The sequence below is a fragment of the Mus musculus genome, chromosome 16 (assembly GCF_000001635.26).
Source record: "Mus musculus strain C57BL/6J chromosome 16, GRCm38.p6 C57BL/6J".
Taxonomy (NCBI): Eukaryota; Metazoa; Chordata; class Mammalia; order Rodentia; family Muridae; genus Mus; species Mus musculus.
Genome location: NC_000082.6, coordinates 49,960,977 through 49,979,712, shown reverse-complemented (window position 1 = coordinate 49,979,712; position 18,736 = coordinate 49,960,977). Strand labels below are relative to the sequence as shown.

Sequence of the window (18,736 nt, the reverse complement as noted above, 5' to 3'; positions counted from 1 at the left end):
TTCAATGAGACACTCACCTTAAAAAATTTAATGGAGAGCAATACAGGAAGACATCAGTTTCTGGCTTCCACAGGCATACTGGCTTGCACATGCGCACTCCACCCTCCCCACCCCCCAGAATAGTGAGCTTGTCACATGTGAGGACATCTCTCAGAAAAACTAAGCCTGAGCTGCTTTACGGAAGCAAGGAGGTATGCACCAGTATTTACAAAAATAGATATGCACATGGAAGATTTGATTTTTAGGTTCTATATTAATTACTTGCTTATTATAGAAACTTTGAAAAATTGTAGTATTAAAAAGTAAAGGAAATGAAATCAAATTCAACCATAATCATATCACACAGAGATAATTTTTTCATTGATTTCCCATTTCCATGCATAATATATACACTTTTATAGAGTTGAGAATTTCTATTGAACACTAAAATTTACTAGCTTGCAGGGTTTTAAAAAAATATTATAGATAGATGTATCCTGATAACACAAAAATCTCCCTATAATCTTAACCTTAGTCATTCCATTGCAAACATACCCTAGATTTTCACTGTTTCAAACTTCAGAGTTAGTGCCTTAAGACCGATAGTCATTTATTTTACCTTTATAATTTGCTAAGGAGCATCTTTATGCCTAGATTATGTGTTTAGTTTTATTTCCCTGAAGGTGGGTTCCTAAAGGTGAAATTACAGGACAAAAAGTAGAAATGTCTTTAACTTTCATAAATTTCATATTTTTAAACCTTACAATACAGCAGTTCTTAACCTGTGGATTGGGACTCCTTTAGTAAACCCCTATCTCTAAAACTATTTACATTGCCATTCATAACAGTAGCAGAATCACAGTTATGAAGAAGCAATGAAAATAATTTCATGGTTAGGGGGTCACCACCACATGAGGAACTGTATTAAAGGGTTGCAGAATTAAAAAGTTGAGAACCATTGTTACAATGGGTTTATCACAACAAAAGACCATCATAAGCCAAGCAAGTCTTCATGCCACTGGTTGAAAGGACTCTTTTCCAGGGCACAGCACAATTCAGCTTTCCTGAGAGAAACCAAAGAGGAGAAACTACTTGACTACTTGACTTGGTCCTTCGGTATTCCCAAATCCCCAAGCCATCTCTAATGCCCTCAAAGAGTCCAGGGCAAACCTACTGTGCCATCATACTTGTGTAGAAGAAATACACTATGCTACTGCCAAAGATGGCTTTTGTTCGTCATCTCCCTGGCCAGAGGAAGAAGTCCTGATGTGCAGAGTCTCTGACGAGCCTGTGCAGACTCATCTTCTGCCCAGCTCACTGAAAAGGCTCATTATCTTCTAACATGTTATCAATTTTCTCTCTTCCTATCAAACATGTCTTTGACATGAAAGACACATGAAAGACAGAAAACACCCTTTCAAGGTAGGCCGCCATCCTCAGAGCAGTGATATTTGCTGCATGTGGATGCTTTCCTGTTGCTTATTCCTGCTGTGACTATTATTTGTACTGTGTTACCAAGCCCTTCATCTATGAAATTATGGAACCGATTCTAATTAGGCCAACTTGGCATCTACCATTGAACTTGTATGCTTAAGTAAATGACCTCTTTCCTCTGTTGTTTTGCTCCTAATTGGAGAGCACATTGCTCTATCCTATAACTTGACAGAATCTAGGGGACTTGGAGGTGTATATAGGGAAACTTTGTTCGCCTCAGGGTTATAGGGATCCAGGGATCCAGGGCTCAGAGTTCATCCTCAGAGTTGACAGTACATTTCCCATGCCCTTGAGGCTCCTTTGTCCGGTGTGAATGGTTGCTTAAAGTTTGTACCCTTGACATCATAAGAGTTACATTTGCACAGGACGTTAACTTCCATTGGAGTCTCTGTTATAGATCATTTATCATAAAAGTAGTGTTCAAATCCAGTCCCATTCTTCTAAAAATGTCTTTTTTTCTTATCTTTTCACAGGAGAATCAGGACTGATTCTCTATCTTGTTAATCCTTATGTTCAATTCAGATATTGGTCTGTGTCAAATTGGCCATTCCCTTAATCTTAGTAATGTTTGCATTATTTGAAAAAGAATCCCGTCTCTATCTCTGAGTGCTGATGGTTGGCACCTGGCAATATGCAAAAGGTTTTGCTATCTCTGCCTTCCATGGCCAGAGCAGAGCAACTTTAAGGCTAAATACTGCCTGCAAAGAATTACATCATGGTTGGGAGACTGGAGATGGTTTTTAATGTGGAGTCATAGGGTCACTCCCTCCCCAGGGACACAGATCCTGAGAAGTTTGCTTTCTCAGTATACTAATTCCTGTGATTGTGTGTCCCATGACTCAGAAAGGTTGGGTCCAGAGCAGCAACACTGAACAGATATCATTTGTTGCAATATTCCCTTGCCTTTTTTTTTCTTAATGAAACAAAGAATGAAGGAAAAGAAAAGGAGGGAGGGAGCCCACGTAGGTAAAGAATATACCTCAACAGAGTTTTAGGCTCAATTCAAATAGTCCATTTTAGGGGATCTTTTTCTCAGGTTATTAAATTTTATTATGGGAAAATAAGTAAATAATTTAAAAAAATAAATAATAAAATTTCTTAAAAATAATCCTCAAATCCCCAAAGACATTTCATTTTTGTCATATATCAAACTTAGCATCATCAAAATGGATCCTAAGTCAGGCATAGTGGTACACACCTATAGTGCCAACTACTGGGAGGTTGAAGGAAAAAAGATTGCTTGAGCATAGGGCTTTTAAACCTGCTATGACAATTTAATACAATCTTATATTAAAAATTTTAAAAAAGGATATCACTTTTAGATAGCCCCTTTGCATTTGTGTCACGAATGTCAGTCTTAGATTTGAACATTCAAAATGAAAAGTGAGAATTAAAAAAAAAATTCCCCATAAGGAAGAGATATTTGGACTGGTGGGCAGGCAAGAAGGAACAGTCCTATCATACTGGGATGGGAAGTGGCCCATAAGGTGCCTTAAGCTGAAGTGTTTAGACATGTAGATATCGAACCAGGGGAGTGTTGTCAAGACATGAGGGGTGACGACGGAAGTACCCACCCAATGGAAGTCCCAGTTCACTGACACCAATGCTTCATTGGCTCCTTTTGTGTTTCAGAATCCAGTATCTCACAGACTCCCTTTTTTGATGTCATTTTAGCTAATGGCCTTTTGGACCATCAACTTAGACATTTTACAGAAGTCAGCTTGTTCTTACATTCTGCTCTAGCAATCACTGTGATTCATATTAAAAATACTTCTGTAGCTCTATTGTCTGAGACGTGGCTTACTTTTGCTTTAAAGGCTAGTATTTTTAGATACTTTAAATCATGACACTCAAACAAATATCCACCGAACAAATGTCAAAGATTTTTATCTAACTCATTCATTAATGAGAAAGCTAGTGAGATGGACTAATGGGTTCAAATGAGAATTCAAAGCAAGCACACATGTAAGGATATGAGTGTTGACATGAAGAGATGAATATCACAGGGCAATGTTCAGTCTCATTGCATGCATGGTTTCCTTGCTATAGACAAGAGAACCTTGTGTTATGATCAGTTTCTAGAAGTGACAGACTTGTAAAATGATTCAAAGATGATACGATACAGAGATGACTCCTCAACAGGATGCTCAGTAAGTTATCCTTTTTTATAGTTTAAAGGTCTTTTCTATTGGAAGTTTGTATTTCCCTGATTAGCTACATGATCCTCTTCAATGTAGCTTTGTGCCACTGAGCAATGTTGGTTTGTGCAACAGAACGATGTCATGCCAGGAATGATGGTGATAAGCTGGAGGCGCAAGGGTTAAAATACTTACCACACCAGAAAGGATATAGAGAAGTTTTAGTAAGAAAGTTTACTGAGTTTTGCAGGGAAATGGATGGAACTAGAAAATATCATCCTGAGTGTGGTAACTCTGATGCAAAAGGACATGCATGGTATGTACTCACTAATAAGTGGATATTAGCCAAACAAAACAAAACAAAACAAAACAAAACAAAACAAAACACCATACAGAATATACAAGATACAGCCCACAGAATTCAATAGATTCAACAAGCTGAAGTGCCCAAGTGAGGATGCCTCAGTCCCACTTGGGAGAAAGAAGAAAACAATCACATGTTGGGAGAGAGGGAGGGACCTGGGAGGGAAAGTGGATGGGGTGGGGGTGGGGTAGGAAGTAGGGAAAGGGAAACTTGATCTGGTATTGGGTGAGGGAAAGTGACTGAAGTCCTCAGGGTCTGCAGAAAGAGTGGAAACAAGAAACCTCAGGAAATAGGAGGTTGGGGGACCCCCAGAATGTACCAGAGACCTGGGAGATGAGAGACTCCCAGGACTCCCAGGAAGGGACCTTAGATGAAATGCCTGATAATAGGGAGAGGGAACTTATAGAGCCCACCTCCATCAGGAAAACAGGACATCAAGTGAGGGATGGGGTTGCTACAGTCACACCTCTAACCCATAATTGTTCCTGTCTGAAAGAATTACAGGGATGGAAATGGAGAGGAGCCTGAGGAAAAGAAGGTCCAGCAACAAACCCAAAGTGAGATCCAGCTCAAGGGGAGGTCCCAAGGCCTGACACTATTACTGAGGCTATGGGGCGCTCACAAAAAGGGATCTATCATGACTGCCCTCCAAATGACCCAACAAGCAGCTTGTGATGGTTTGTATATCCTTGGACCAGGGAGAGGCACCATCTGAAGGTGTGGCCTTGTTGGAATAGGTGTGACTTGGTTGGAATGGGTGTGTCACTGTGGGAGTGAATATAAGATCCTCACCCTAGTTGCCTGGAAGTCAGTCTTCCACTAGCAGCCTTTGGATGAAGACATAGAACTCTCAGCTCCTCCTGTGCCATGCCTGTCTGGATACTGCCATGCTTCCACCTTGATGATAATGGACTGAACCTCTGAACCTGTAAGCCGGCCCCAATTAAATGTTGTTTTTTATAAGACTTGTCTTGGTCATGGTGTCTGTTCACAGCAGTAAAACCCCAACTAAGACAGAAGTTGGTACTGGGAGTGGGGTATTGCTGTGATAGGCCTGACCATGTTTTTATTTGAAAAAATGTGGATTTTTTGGACTTTGGATTTGGAACTCAGTGGGATGCTTTAAATGGGGCTTAATGGGTCATCCTAGTCGGAATATGGAAGACTTTGTTCCTGGGAGTAATTTGAACTGTGTTGACCTGGCCCAAGAGATTTCAAAGGAGAAGAATTTCAGTATGTGGCATAAAGACTGTTTTTGTGGTATTTTGGTGAAGAATGTGGTTACTTTTTGCCCTTGTCTGAAAAAGTCTGCCTGAGGCTAAGGTGAAGAGACTTGGATTAATTGTATTAATTGCATTGACAAAGGAAGTTTTAAAAAAGCCCAGCAGAGACTTTGTACTCTGGTTAAGTCTCACAAAGAGAAGTTTGAATAAGCATAGCAAGCTTAGAAAGGCAAAATATAAAATATATGGCTCGAGTATTAAAGGCATACCAGGAAGTGAAATGGAGCAAAATCCTGTGTTCTAGGAAATAACAGATTAAGGGAGTGGGCTCTTGTGGCAAGACCCTACCCAGCTGAATTTATAACCAGTCATGGTGGTACATAACTTTAATCACATGAGACAGGCATGCTGATCTCTTCATTCAAGGTCAATCTACAGAGCAAGAACCAGGATAGCCAAGCTTAGGCAGTGAAGGATTTAGAAAACAAAAAGCTAGTGATAATGTAATAGTACAAGGGGATCATGTTCTAGTTCCTGTAAGCAGCAGAACTCGGCAGCTTCAGCTATGTGGCTCTGGCTCTAGAGTTAAGAATGAAGGAACTAATGGAAAAATTGATGCTGGTTAGCTGGAGCTAAGGAATTAGCAGTGATTAAGAAGAGACCAGCATCACTGAGGTGAAATCTTCTGTAAATTGTTTTCTGGGAAGCTGTGTTCCAGAGATACCCAAGGTTGTACCTCATGCTGCGGCTGGACTTGGTAATGTGTAAGAGTCACTCAGGTGGTACTGCTTGTGAAGGAATGAAGGGATCATGGAGAGAAGCTGAGGCTTAGCACCGTGAGAGGCCAGGGAAGGCCATTGGAGAAGGTGAAGCCTCAGCTGTAGTTGATGGCCCAGGACTGAAGGGGTCATGCAAAGGATTTGAGGCTTGGCACCCTGAAGAGAGCCTATGAGAGGCTATTGGTGAAGCCTAGTTGGAGTGGAACACCCCAGTGTATTGGAGATCTCAGTACCATGGGATGATCACCAAGAACAGCAGCCGTTGTGGAGTGGATCAACCTGAGCTTAGAATGCTACAGAGGGCAGAGCTGGAAAAGCGATGCCAGTCCTTAGGAGGAGTTCAAAAGATCAAGTGGAATCCCAGACACTGAAACAAGAAGCTGTAACATTGAAATTGCCTTGGAGACTCAAAGATGTTAAAGATGCCAGAGCCATGGGATACATGCTGAGGAAAGCTGCTAACAGGGAGTGGAACCAGCCCAGGAGAAAGCAGTTTGTTGCAGTCAACAAAGATGAAAAAGGAGTAGAGATCTGAAGATCGCATTGACATCAGCCATGGAGATGCAGAGTTTGGAGTTTGCCCAGCTGGTTTCCTGCCTTGCTTTAGGGATTACAGTTAATTTTAAATTGAATGAATCTCCGAAGAGACCTTGAACTTTGGACTTTTAACATTGTTGCTACTGCTATAGACTATGAAGACTTTGAAAGTTGGACTAAATGCATTTTACATTATGCTATGCTTAAGTATGTCCCCCATAGACTCATGTTTTTGAATAGTCTCTGGGGACCAGGGAGTGGAATGTGATGGTTTGTATATCCTTGGACCAGGGAGAGGCACCATCTGAAGGTGTGGCCTTGTTGGAATAGGTGTGACTTGGTTGGAATGGGTGTGTCACTGTGGGAGTGAATATAAGATCCTCACCCTAGTTGCCTGGAAGTCAGTCTTCCACTAGCAGCCTTTGGATGAAGACATAGAACTCTCAGCTCCTCCTGCGCCATGCCTGTCTGGATACTGCCATGCTCCCACCTTGATGATAATGGACTGAACCTCTGAACCTGTAAGCCGGCCCCAATTAAATGTTGTTTTTTATAAGACTTGTCTTGGTCATGGTGTCTGTTCAGAGCAGTAAAACCCTAACTAAGACACAGCTGAAAGAGTCAGATGCAGATATCTGCCCACAACCAATGGACAGAAGCAGCTGACCCCTGTTGTTGAATTAGGGAAGACTGAAAGAAGCTGAGGAGAAGGGCAATCATGTAGGAGGACCTGCTTAATCTGGACCCCCAAGATCTTTCAAACACTGGACCATTAAACAGGCAGCATACACCAGCTGATATGAGGCCCCCAACACACATACAGTAGAGGACTTCCAGGTCTGTGTTCATTCAGAGATGATGCACCTAACCCTCAAGAGACTGGAGGCCCCAGGGCGTTTAGAGGTCAGGTAAGGTGGAGGGTGGGGACATCCACATGGAGATGGGGTGGAGTGGGGAGGAGGTGTGGGATGTGGAGCAGTCGTAGAGTGGATGGGGGGCCGGGAATGGAATAGGGAGTGTAAAAATGAATTACAAATAAAATTAAAGCTGGGGAAAAAAAAAACTTTATTAAAGAGAATACATTGCCAGTAGAAACAAAAATCTAGAAGGCAAAGTCACAGAAAAAGGGGGAGGGAACAATTGTCCATGCCTCCCTGGGAATAATAGTTCTTTTATGACAGTCAAGAAAAGTGTTCTTTAGTCTTAAATCACATGTCATTTGTGTGGGGTCCATATTTGCTTGAATAAGCTGAAATCTCACTACTTCGTTGAGTAATGAATAAATTTTGCTTCTAGTTGATTCTTCCTTCCTTCCTTTTTTTTTTCTTTTTAAGTTTGTCATTTGGAATTAAGTACCATAATGAGCAATTAAGAGTTATCCTTTAAAAAGTTTGAATCACAGGTCGTGGGGGTCAGGTTCTATGCAATCAAGATGATTGTTAAAACATAAAAAATTCTACCTTCTATATTTTTTATTTTATTTTATTTTTTTTGTCTCCACAAGTACCTAATGAAGAAGCTACCTTGTTCCAAATATATTGTGATAGCCTATAGATCATCAATCATTTGGCTAAGGAGAAGGCGGGCAGGAGAACTAGGAAAAGGTTGTCTTACTGGGTTAGTTTCCTTAGTGACAGCAAGGGGTTCCAGATAACACTGGACACAGAAACCCAAAGCCCAACCACCCACTTGCACTTCTTCATTAGAAGCTCTGAGTCAGAGGGATCAGGACCTGCTTCCAGAGAGTGAATTCTGAGGTCAGAAGCCTGCAGTAGGCAGAGCCAGAGGCGACAGAACCATGAGGAAACTGAGGTCCTGAGAGTTGGGGCTCGGTTTTGGTTTGGGTGGTGCTGGGATAGAAACTAGGATCTTGCATCGACTCCAAATTCAGTTTTAGTTCACAGACTTTGAAAGTTAGACAATCTGAATATTCAAATAGTCCCTGCCAGTATCAGTTTCACTGGGTGTAATTCATCATCCAACTTTAACCACAGTTTTGATAGAATATTCAAATAAAAACCTATCAACTCTCAGCAGGCAGTGTGTGTACAGATCTCCCAGGGCCCTGGACAGCCTCTGGAAAGTCTCAAGCTAAAACAAGATGACCTTTCTGATTAGAAGCAAGCACCAAGCCCACCAAAAGGTCCTGGTCACCTGAGGAGCATCATCCCTCTTAGATGGGAGGTGGAGTCCTCACAAAGTATGCCAGGTAGTTTTTTTTTAGTCAATCCCTGGATAGCCACCAGAGACAGTTTCCTCTAACTCATTTTAATTCTAGTTTGAATGAAGTGAAAACACCTTCCCCTGCCTCTTTTGCCTGAATGAGAGTTCTATGAATCCAAGATAGAGCTGGGCCAAATCAAAGGTCTACCATTTGTAGACCTAGAAACCTGTTTTCTTAGGAAGGTGCAGGCTTCACAGAAGAATTGCACAGGGCCACTGTGTAAATATCATACAACTTCCTGGCAGTTCATGAGTCAGGCCATTATTATGCAGCTTCATCATCTTGCTTAAAGGGGATTCCCAGGATTGCTCAAGTTTATCTGCTGTGCAGAAAAGCCTTCCAAAATAACAAATGTTGCCACTCTGACTTCAGACTTTCCATCCCTCCATTTTCTCATTTCCACTAATAAACATATGCATGTTATATAATTAGAACGTACTAGGGTACACATTTGCATCTTGTATGTGCTCTGGTAGACATCCTCAAGTTGTATCTGTGGGCTCATAAGCCATGTGATCATGGCAAGTTGCCTCGTGGCTCTGGCTCTGTGTCAGTGAACTTGTCTGAGCTAAGGGAAGGGGGACCAGATGGTCTTTCAACTCCCTCTGACTCTATGCATACACATTCATCTCCACACTAAGTGTGAGCTCTAAAAGGAAAGGTTGCCCAGAACCCTTGTGCTTGCCCAAGCTCTTGGAGGAGGATGACATAGCACTTAGTCCAGCCACTCAAGTGAAGACAAATCCCTCTTACATTAGTATTTACTTAAAAGCCATCTCCTTTGCTAGACACTACCTCTTACGCAGACAGTGCTGATGTCTTTTTCACACTTTGCTATAACCACAGAAGCTTGAGGTGGCCCAGTCATGAGAGTGCTTCCGATGCCCTGCCAAAGGTTTAGATGTTCCTCTCACTGCCCCTACATGGTAGGGGCAGGCATGAAATTAACCAATTCACCCCCCACCCCCAGTGCTCCAACCTGCCCCCTCAACCTGCAGCTCCAGATCCTTTACAACTCTGCCAACCAACTGCTAACCAGGCCTGACCCTGCTTAGTTCACTTCCAATTCTGAGATAACAGGCAATGAGGGTGTGTTCAGAATGGTATGACCTTGGAGCTTTCCAGAGGCAACTTCAGCAAGTCCAAGCCACTGCAAAGACATCCAGGTGAGTATTAGTAGTGCCTGGAATCCTATCCTATTCTCCTTACCTGGGGTGAGCCCTTCTTGGTGTGGAGTGTTTGCTTTTTGTTGTTGTTGTTGTTTTGTTTAGATTGATTTTATTTTTATTTTACTTGTGTCTCTGACTGGCTGTGTATAGATATATGTATCACATGTATTCCTATGAAGCCCAAAAGAGGTCCTCTGATGCCCTGCAACTGGTTACAAATGGTTGTGAGCCTCCATGATGATGCTGAGAATCATATGTGTAGCCCCTGCAAGAGAACCACTGAACCACGTCTTCAGCCCACCCCCACCCCCCCACCCCCTTGTGTGGAATTTTACCTAGGAGGAACAGAAACACCAAGAAGGTTGGTCAGTCCAAACCGTGACCAGGAGAATAACTTTTAAGATTTTGACTGAAGGCAGCCATCACAGAAGTATTCTTTTGGTCCTTCCCCCCAAGTTTCTTTAATTTCTCCTTGTCTGAGATGCTTTCCACCCCTTTTTGAGGCAAGGTTTCACTGTGTATGTCTGGAACTCAGTTAATAGTCCAGGCTGGTTTCCAACTTAATGACCTTTCTGCTTCCTCAGTGGAGGAGTTACAGGGGTGTGTCATCATATATGACTTTTTATTCTTGGTCTTTTTTCTTTTTTTTCCCTGTATTTTCTACTCCTCTCTTCACATTTGTTGATCTCTCTCTCTCTTTCTCTCTGTGTGTGTGTGTGTGTGTGTGTGTGTGTGTGTGTGTGTGTGCGCGCGCACATGGGAATCTCTTCTTTCCTTTGATATATGGATTCCACAGATTGAACTTGCACCCCCAGGCTTGGCAACAGACACCTTCACCCACTAAGCTGTTTCTGTAGCCTTCCTCTTCTCTTCTTTGATTCTAAAGAGCTAATGGCCCATATATGCTGGACATCCAATCCATTTATACAAGAATGGAGGAGCTGAGTGCTTCTGTAAAGAGGTGGATTTGCTGTTTGTCTGCCTTGAGGAGCAGACCCAGCCACCCTTACTACTGCTTCTTCATGGATCAATTCGGGGTAGTGCAAAAGTGGAAGACATTCCAAAGATGCTCCGATGCTTTCTGCATCTTTACTCTGCACTCTATCTCTGACAGACAGAAGAGAGCCAGACTGGATAAACACGTGTGTCTTCTCACCAGCATATGAGCCAAGGTACTTCACTTACTGTGAAGCTAAACCTTAATGGCAGTTTTAAGCTTAGAAACATCCCCTGTGATTTCCACTGTGTTTTGTTTCATTCTGAAGTCTGTGATCTCCTCTACCAGAGAACTCAGAGAACATACAGAACTAGGAATAGCCACAGTTGGAGGTCACTCTAGCAATGTGACTGCCTGTGGCAGAGAGACTTCAGCTGTTTTTTGACAGGCTCACTTTATGCCTCTGGGGCATACATGCTTCCTAGGACTAAACTATGGTTTAACTAAAATATGGCTTTTCTATAAACACTGTCCACGAATTATGATCAAAGCCAGTGTGCTCACAAACAAAGAAACATGGTAATGAATAGGGTGTCTTTCCTTTGCTCAATCTTTGACTCTCAGTGCCAAGTCTTAGGGGCATATTTGACCATGTCAACATCCATTTTCCAATGCCTGGCAATTTATCTACATCACCAGGAAAGAATAAAAATGAACAGAATATGTCTTTTATAAATTACCAAACAGAAGATTTGTAATCATAGCAGGTATCTGAAGGTCACTTAGGGAATGGAAAAAAAAAAAAGCACTTGTTTAAAATCTACAGGGAACAAGACATTAGATTTTAAGTGTGTGTGTGTGTGTGTGTGTGTGTGTGTGTAACTTATACAAAGGTGGAGAGGGAAGAAGCACAAATGATTGTAGAAACCCCTTCTATTTCTAATAACGAGTCGCAGCATGGAAAAGATTTGCTATGGGAAGGCCCACTGTATTCTCTCAAAGCTCTTTGTATATTGGTAAGTGATTTGCATACTACTGGGGCAATCAGATCCCTGCCTAGTGTTCCCCTGGTTTTTCTTCTAGCTCCTGCTCCTGCCTTCTTCTTCCACTAGGAATATAATACTAATTAAGGTAGCAGGAAACACGGAGAACAAAAGACACGGTGGCAGCACTCAAAGTCACCTCTTCCTTTGAACATCATAAAGATCTGGGGAGAGATCTGCTCTGTCGGCTCCTCAGGAGAAGAGTCCGCCAACATAATATCCTCTCCTCTAGAAAGAAAGCCCATCCGGGGGATTATGAGTGTTACCCCGAGTCTCAGTTTGAAGTTTAAATCTTTTCAAGCATGTAGTTATTAAGATGCCAAGTTCACTCACTTAATTACAACCTTTATTATGGTACTGAACACTCTAAACGCACTATTTATCGCACCTGAAGAGCAGCTCTACTTTAGTGGACCACTCTCAGTGGGCCATCTATTGATTATCTTCTCGGCTGCATTAATTCCTAGTAATCGCCTAGTGAGCAGCCATTACAGGAAGTGCTTCCTGTGTGCACGATGATCACGAGTTCTTCCTCTGAAGCTGTAAGCCTCCAAAGAAAGCTGTGTTTTATAAGTTGCCTTGCTTACAATATTGTAACACAGCAACAGAAAAGCAACCCAAACCAGTTTCCGTCCTATTATTTGAATAGTCCTTAGGGAACTGAGGAGTTCTAGGCTCTCATGTATTGGGGGTGAAAGCTCTGTTAATGGAGTGTTTGCAATCATGAGAACCTGAGTTCCATCCTCTAGAACCTATGAAAAAAAAAAAACAGCTGAGTATCGTGTCATGTACTTGTGACCCCAGCACTGGGGAGTTATGGGTAAAAGGATTCCTGAACCTAGTGGGTAGGCAGCCAGCCTGGCCTATCCAGTGGTCCGAGTCAGTGAGATACCCCATCTCAAAAGCAAGGTGCGGGGAGGGGAGTTGAGCCTGAAGTGATGCTTCAGTTGTTAAAGTACTTGTCATGCATGCATGAGGAGCGGGATTCATATCTCCAGCACCCACTAAATATGACTATGAGACTATGAGCAAATGTAACCCCCAAGGTGGGTAAGGTAAGCCAAGAGATCCTGTTTCAAAACACAAAGTGCAGAATGGGCAAAGGACAAATTCTGAGATTTGTCTCTGGCCTCCACAATCAAATGCACAGGTACACACACACACACACACACACACACACACACACATGCACCCATACACACACGTAAGGGGAGAGAAAGAGAGAGAGAGAGAGAGAGAGAGAGAGAGAGAGAGAGAGAGAGAAAGAGAGAAAGAGAGAGAGAGAGGGAACAATCCAAGATTGTTGGCACTGAAGGAACAATCAAGGTTGCCCTCTGGCCTCAGCACACACGTGTGTACATGTGGATAAACATCTACACACATGAACATACACACCACAGGCTTTCACCTACAGGGGAAACCCAGCAGACTCTTCTTTAACAGCTTTGTGGAATGAAACCCCCTGTACTGTTGTCCCCACTGACAGATCCCTCTGACACGGAAACAGAGACTCAAAGTCTGGTCCCAGTTGGAAGCTAGTGTTTTTGGAGTTTCCATTAAGGGGAGGGCATGGGGGCTGTCGTAGGACTTTGGTCTCATTTTATTGACTTTAGTTCAAACATTAAATGAGCCCCTCGTTGAAGAAGCAGACTTCAAAGGTCTTAATATTAGTCTAGATTTGAGAAAGAGGTTCCTGAAGGTCAGAGAGGTGCTGTGTGCTGTTGTCCAAACAGATAATGACTGGTGGGTGGTAGGTCTGTCCTATTTCACAGAGAAGACTGATTTAGTAAAAACAGCATGCCAATGAGAGAGAGAGAGAGAGGAAGGTCAAGTCCACAGCTGTTGACTCTGCCTTTCCTTAGCGAAGGACAGGGGTTCCCCATAGACCTGGGATCTCCCGCACGACCTGTGTCCTCTTGTGCTTTTGTATAACCCTTTCGGCAGTCACTTTAGAGGACTGTGCAGAGCCTGCCCATCACAGGCGTTTTATAAATGAACTGTCTCCTCTAATTTAATTCCAGCACAGTGCCAGCAGCAGCCAGAGCAGCAACACATTTGCAAAGCTGAATAATGAGTAGTTTGGTTGGCTGGGGTTTTTTTTTTTTTTTTTTCCTTCAAAGTTTCCCTTCTGCTTCTGAGAACCCCACTCAGAAAGGCTACTCCCTTTTTGGACTTCCTTTCCCAGAGCTAAGGGTGAAACTCAGACCCAGAAAAACAAACATGTACTTACTCACTTATAAATGGACATTAGCTGTAAAGTAAGGGCTAATGGTGATACAGTACAGGCCCACAGAGACTAAGTAACAGAGACAGCTCAAGGCGGGGATGCATGGCTCTTCCTGGGGAGGGTAAATAGAATGGATTTTGCAGATAGACTAGGGTTGGGTGGGGATGGGAACAGGAGGGATTAGGTGGGAGGAGAGAGTACTAAGAGAGATGAGTGGAACTGGAGAGCATTTCAGGGGTGAGGTAGAAACCTAGTACAATGAGAACTCCCGAGAATCTCTAAGGGTAACCCTAGCTAAGACTTCATATAGTGGGGGATATGGACGGAGTCTGAACCAACCGTCTTCTGTAATCAGGCAATGCTACCATTGGAGTGACACCAACCCAGCCACAAAATCTTTGAGGTACACGTTGTCCTGCCTGCAAGATGTTGGTGGATTTCAATGTGACCATCCTGTAATAACAAGGATGATAATTGTTTTTAAAAAGACCCTCTATTTATTAAACATTTACTAATGTATGTGGCACAGTGCTTCATATATTATTTCATTGAATTCTAACAGCACCCCAAGTCAGGCATAGTCATCTGCCTACTTAAAGAGTCTGTGCATCAGCTGTTGTGACATATAATCACCCAGGTTTTAGCTGCCCAGCAGCAGAGCCTAACAACTCAGGGTTCCTAAGGGGAGCTGCCATGGAAAAGCTATGGCTGCTTCCTCCCTCCTCTCTCACTGACCTTGATCTCACAAGTCTTGGTTGAGGCCCAAGTGTCGGCAACTTATCTACATTACTTCTTATCTACAGCACACATTACTCCATAGATGATTTAAAGGGACAGAAAGGACTAAAACCTACCACAGTGGGTTGAATGGTGTGCCAGCAATCTGCAGCAATCAGAGAGTGAGACAGGAACTGGCTAGACCTGGTTTGCAAGCTCCTGCTATGCCTAACCCATTTACCATCCATCTAGCACCGTTGGGAAGCCATTCATTATTTATACTCTCATACTGGTGCGTTGGGTAGCATTTTAAATCCCCCTTTCCTATTTGTAGTAAGAAAGCCACTACGCTCCATGAGAAGCATTTGAGGTCCCTGGAGGCTGGTGGGAGCGTTTTGAAGGTTAGCAGGAATCAGGGCCCTGCTGGCTTCGTTGCCTTAGCTGCGTTTGGGCTTGACACCAAGGTCATAAATCCTAAGGGTGTCTTGGGGCTGACAGGACTACAGCAGAGACTGTGTGTGCAGAAACCCAGGGCAAAATGCTGGCCCCCTGCTCATCTCACCCTGATTAGCATAGCTGCTCTCATTTTGCAACTTAATCCTCACTCAAAGGGAAATACTACAGTTAAACATCTTTAAGGGGAGAAAAACCCTCTTATCTCAGTATTTTAACCTTTTCAAGATTCTCCTGCTTAGTGTAGCTCTCCACTATCCCACTCATCCTAAATTTATCCTTGCTGCTTGTTACTCCGGCCCTACCTGGGGGTGTCTCTGCTGTGTTTGGACCCCTGAGTGTGCAAGTTGGGTTCTCTGTAGTTTTCCTTCTAGCATGCAGCCTGTCTCTCCTTGAGAAACCACATTTTTCTCAAGAGCTCCTGTGGTCCATGCCTTCTTGGCTATAATTCCCAGCCTCGGTGCAGGCATGTAGTTCCTATCCTTAAGCATCTCCAGGGGCTCGAGGAACTTCCTGCAGCCCGTGCAGGGGAAGCCCTGTCCCAGGCTATATATTTTTGAAGTCTTCCTAACTCTATCCTTCTCCCTGGGCAGTGCGGGAGGGGTTGCAGCTGGGTGCTATTCAGGGTGGAGGACCCGCAAAGTTACTTAAATTATTCATTAAATATATTGATTTGCGGCTGGGAAGATCACCCAGTGGACCTGTTTGGTTCCTAGCACCCACATCGGTAGCTCACAAACATAACCACAAGTGACTCCCACTCCATAGGAATCTGAGACCCTGGCCCCATGGACACCTGTATTTAGGTGTCCATATGTACATACAAACACACATCTACATGTAATTTTAAAATAATAAAAATAAATCTTTAATTTTCTTTTTTTACATTTTCATGTACATAAAAATGCATGGCAAATACTCTTGCCTCCTACCCCTTCAACACTCCACTTTCCTACAAATCCTTTCTCCTCACTCATGTCTTTACTGTTTTGTTACTCATTGAGTTTAACCGAGGTGGTCTGGGTGACCACGGGCTTGTAGCTATCCTTAAAAGTTCAGTGGTCTCACCCGATGCTGCCACAACACGAGACAAGGACTCCTGTCTCCAAGAACGGTTGTGTAGCCAACATTCCAGCAGGGATGAGTCCTGTACCATGAGGAAGTTTCTTCCCTGTCTGTGAACGATCATTGGCAGGACCAGTCTTGGGCAGGTCCAGTGCAGGTAGCTTTTGCGATTTTTTTTAAGATTGCACTGGCAATATCATAACCAGAAAACAGCATTTCCACAACCCTCCTTCATTCCTTTCCCACAATGTCCTCTGAGTGATTTTAACGGAAACCACTCTCTTTCCGATGCTCATTATCTTTTCCTTCCTGGGACTCAGAGGTCAGTAGAGACCCAAGCGAAGGACCTGCCAGAGGCTGCACATGCTTACACTAGAAGCTCACTCATGACTGGCACCATCTATATGCAGACTCTTTCTTCCTTTGCTTTGGAATGACTCACTTCTTCATGTGAGTATCCTCCATGTCTCTGCGTGCTCCTGGGTGCCCCGTGACAGGTGACTTTGGTGGAAGTATGCTGTAGAAACAGCCTTCAAACTGACTGGAGCTAAAAAGGCTGTCAGTCTGCAGGGTCCCCAACCTCCAGAATCACTGATGTAGAAAAGCATACTAGAAAACATGTTTAGCTAAAGGACATTGAGTATGCCAGATGCTTACTTGAAGTTTCTTATGGTCACAACCTTTGCATCCACCTTGCCAACTTTCCTTCATGCACACTTAATTTATCACTTCCCACAAGGCACCTAATCTTCATGGTTTAGCCTTTAGAATCCACTGGCAGTAAGGCCATGCCCACCCCGCTCAACTCTACCACCCTGGTCCAAACACTGTCATCTCTTCAATCAGCTCTAACACTTCTCTTTTGTTTCACCTTCTGTTGGTCTTAATCAAAGCTAAATCAGACCACTTCCTCCCACTGTTCAGTACCTCCTACCAAGGGCTTTCCGAGTCACCTGACATGAAATAAAATCTGGCTACTAGGGCATCTTTTTGAGTTCTTCTTCTGCTGTCTCTAGCTCGCTCTACTTAAGCTATAGGGCATCTGAAATCTTTCTCTGCTAGTGATGTTCCGCAAACTATTATTCAAATAAGTGCTCAGTTATTTTACATTGACTTCCAAATTCAATTTTATCACCTTAAGTCCTTGTTTTCACATTAATCAGCTAAAATCATGTGAAAGATCCCTAGGAACAACCCCAGAGGAAATTGTCATGGAAGCTCCTCTTTTTTTTTTTTTTTAAATTTGGCTCAGGCAGGTTATAGATTATAGCAAGTGGAGGAAATCTGTCCACTTGCTAATAAGAATATCTCAAAGGGATATCTAGATGAACCCTGGGCAAGGTCTGACAACCATTTATGACCACTAAGAAGCAACTGAAGTGTGAATTTACTTTGAAAAATGACTATTAGTAATGAAAATGTCAAGCAGACACTGACATTCTGTAACGGGAGTCGATAGATTCACCTTTTTGCCAGGCCGCCACAGCACACAAAGAGAACAGGCTCTGCTTTTTCCCCAGGACTAAAACCTATTTGAGACTGTGGCTGGAAGCCCACATAGCAGTAGCCCAGAAAGGAACTATGCTGCTATTTAAATTATGGCTCTAGATGTCTGTAAATTATTCTTAGAACCTGAGCAGGGCCAGCCTGACCACTTGAATGTACTCCATTTCTTGTGGGAATATTTCACAGATTGGCTGAGACTTGGCGATACAAAATTCATGTGCATATGTGAAGCATGCGTTTCAGTGCCATCTCATAGCTGTTTGTTTATATAGCGTATGTTTATCTAGGGTTAAGCATGACAGACATTTAGGAACTTAGGCTTGGTGTCAGCTTGAATGGTAGACTAAAGGATCCCAAACTCCTCCTCTTCTTGACCCATTAGGTAAGTATACCTGCATATTTCCTGAATTACTTAGATCCCCTCAAATGCTACATGCTAACAACTCCCAGAATTTGTTGCCATAATGTATATGTATGTACCAGCTAACTTCTAAAATCTCACAGCTCTATATTATCAACGCCTGGGGTGAGAAATAAACACTAGCCCGTGCTTATCTCTACCTAGTCTCACCCCCACAGTTAACCATGTATTTAATCTCTCTTTCAGAATGGCGTATAATCAAAAGGAAGAGAATTTTAGAATTTTTAAAGTTTCCACATTTGCTTCATGCCCTCCCTTGCACAGGCATAGGGCCTTCTTTGATACAGCAGTCAGGTTGCCAGCAGACATTTCTTTGAGGAGGAAGACACACTATACCCTTTAGGTAAACTGTGTCAAATGAAAGGGCCAGATGCTTGCCTCTGGCTGAGCTGAGAGAGAGGAAATTTAAACTGTAGCCATTTATCTATGGGCATCTACCTCTTCTTTTGCTTTTTGCCTT

The 18,736-nt window shown here is 43.0% G+C and overlaps 1 non-coding gene across 2 annotated transcripts in view; it reads left to right on the top strand.

The window, feature by feature from the left end:
* The first annotated feature begins 9,523 nt into the window (after nucleotides 1–9,523).
* The window catches only part of Gm5486, a 44,269-nt gene continuing 35,056 nt past the window's right edge, over nucleotides 9,524–18,736 (top strand). For both annotated transcript variants that reach the window (XR_003951931.1, XR_001781910.2), the window contains exon 1: nucleotides 9,524–9,904. This is a non-coding gene — a transcript (predicted gene 5486). The remainder of the gene's footprint in view (nucleotides 9,905–18,736) is intronic.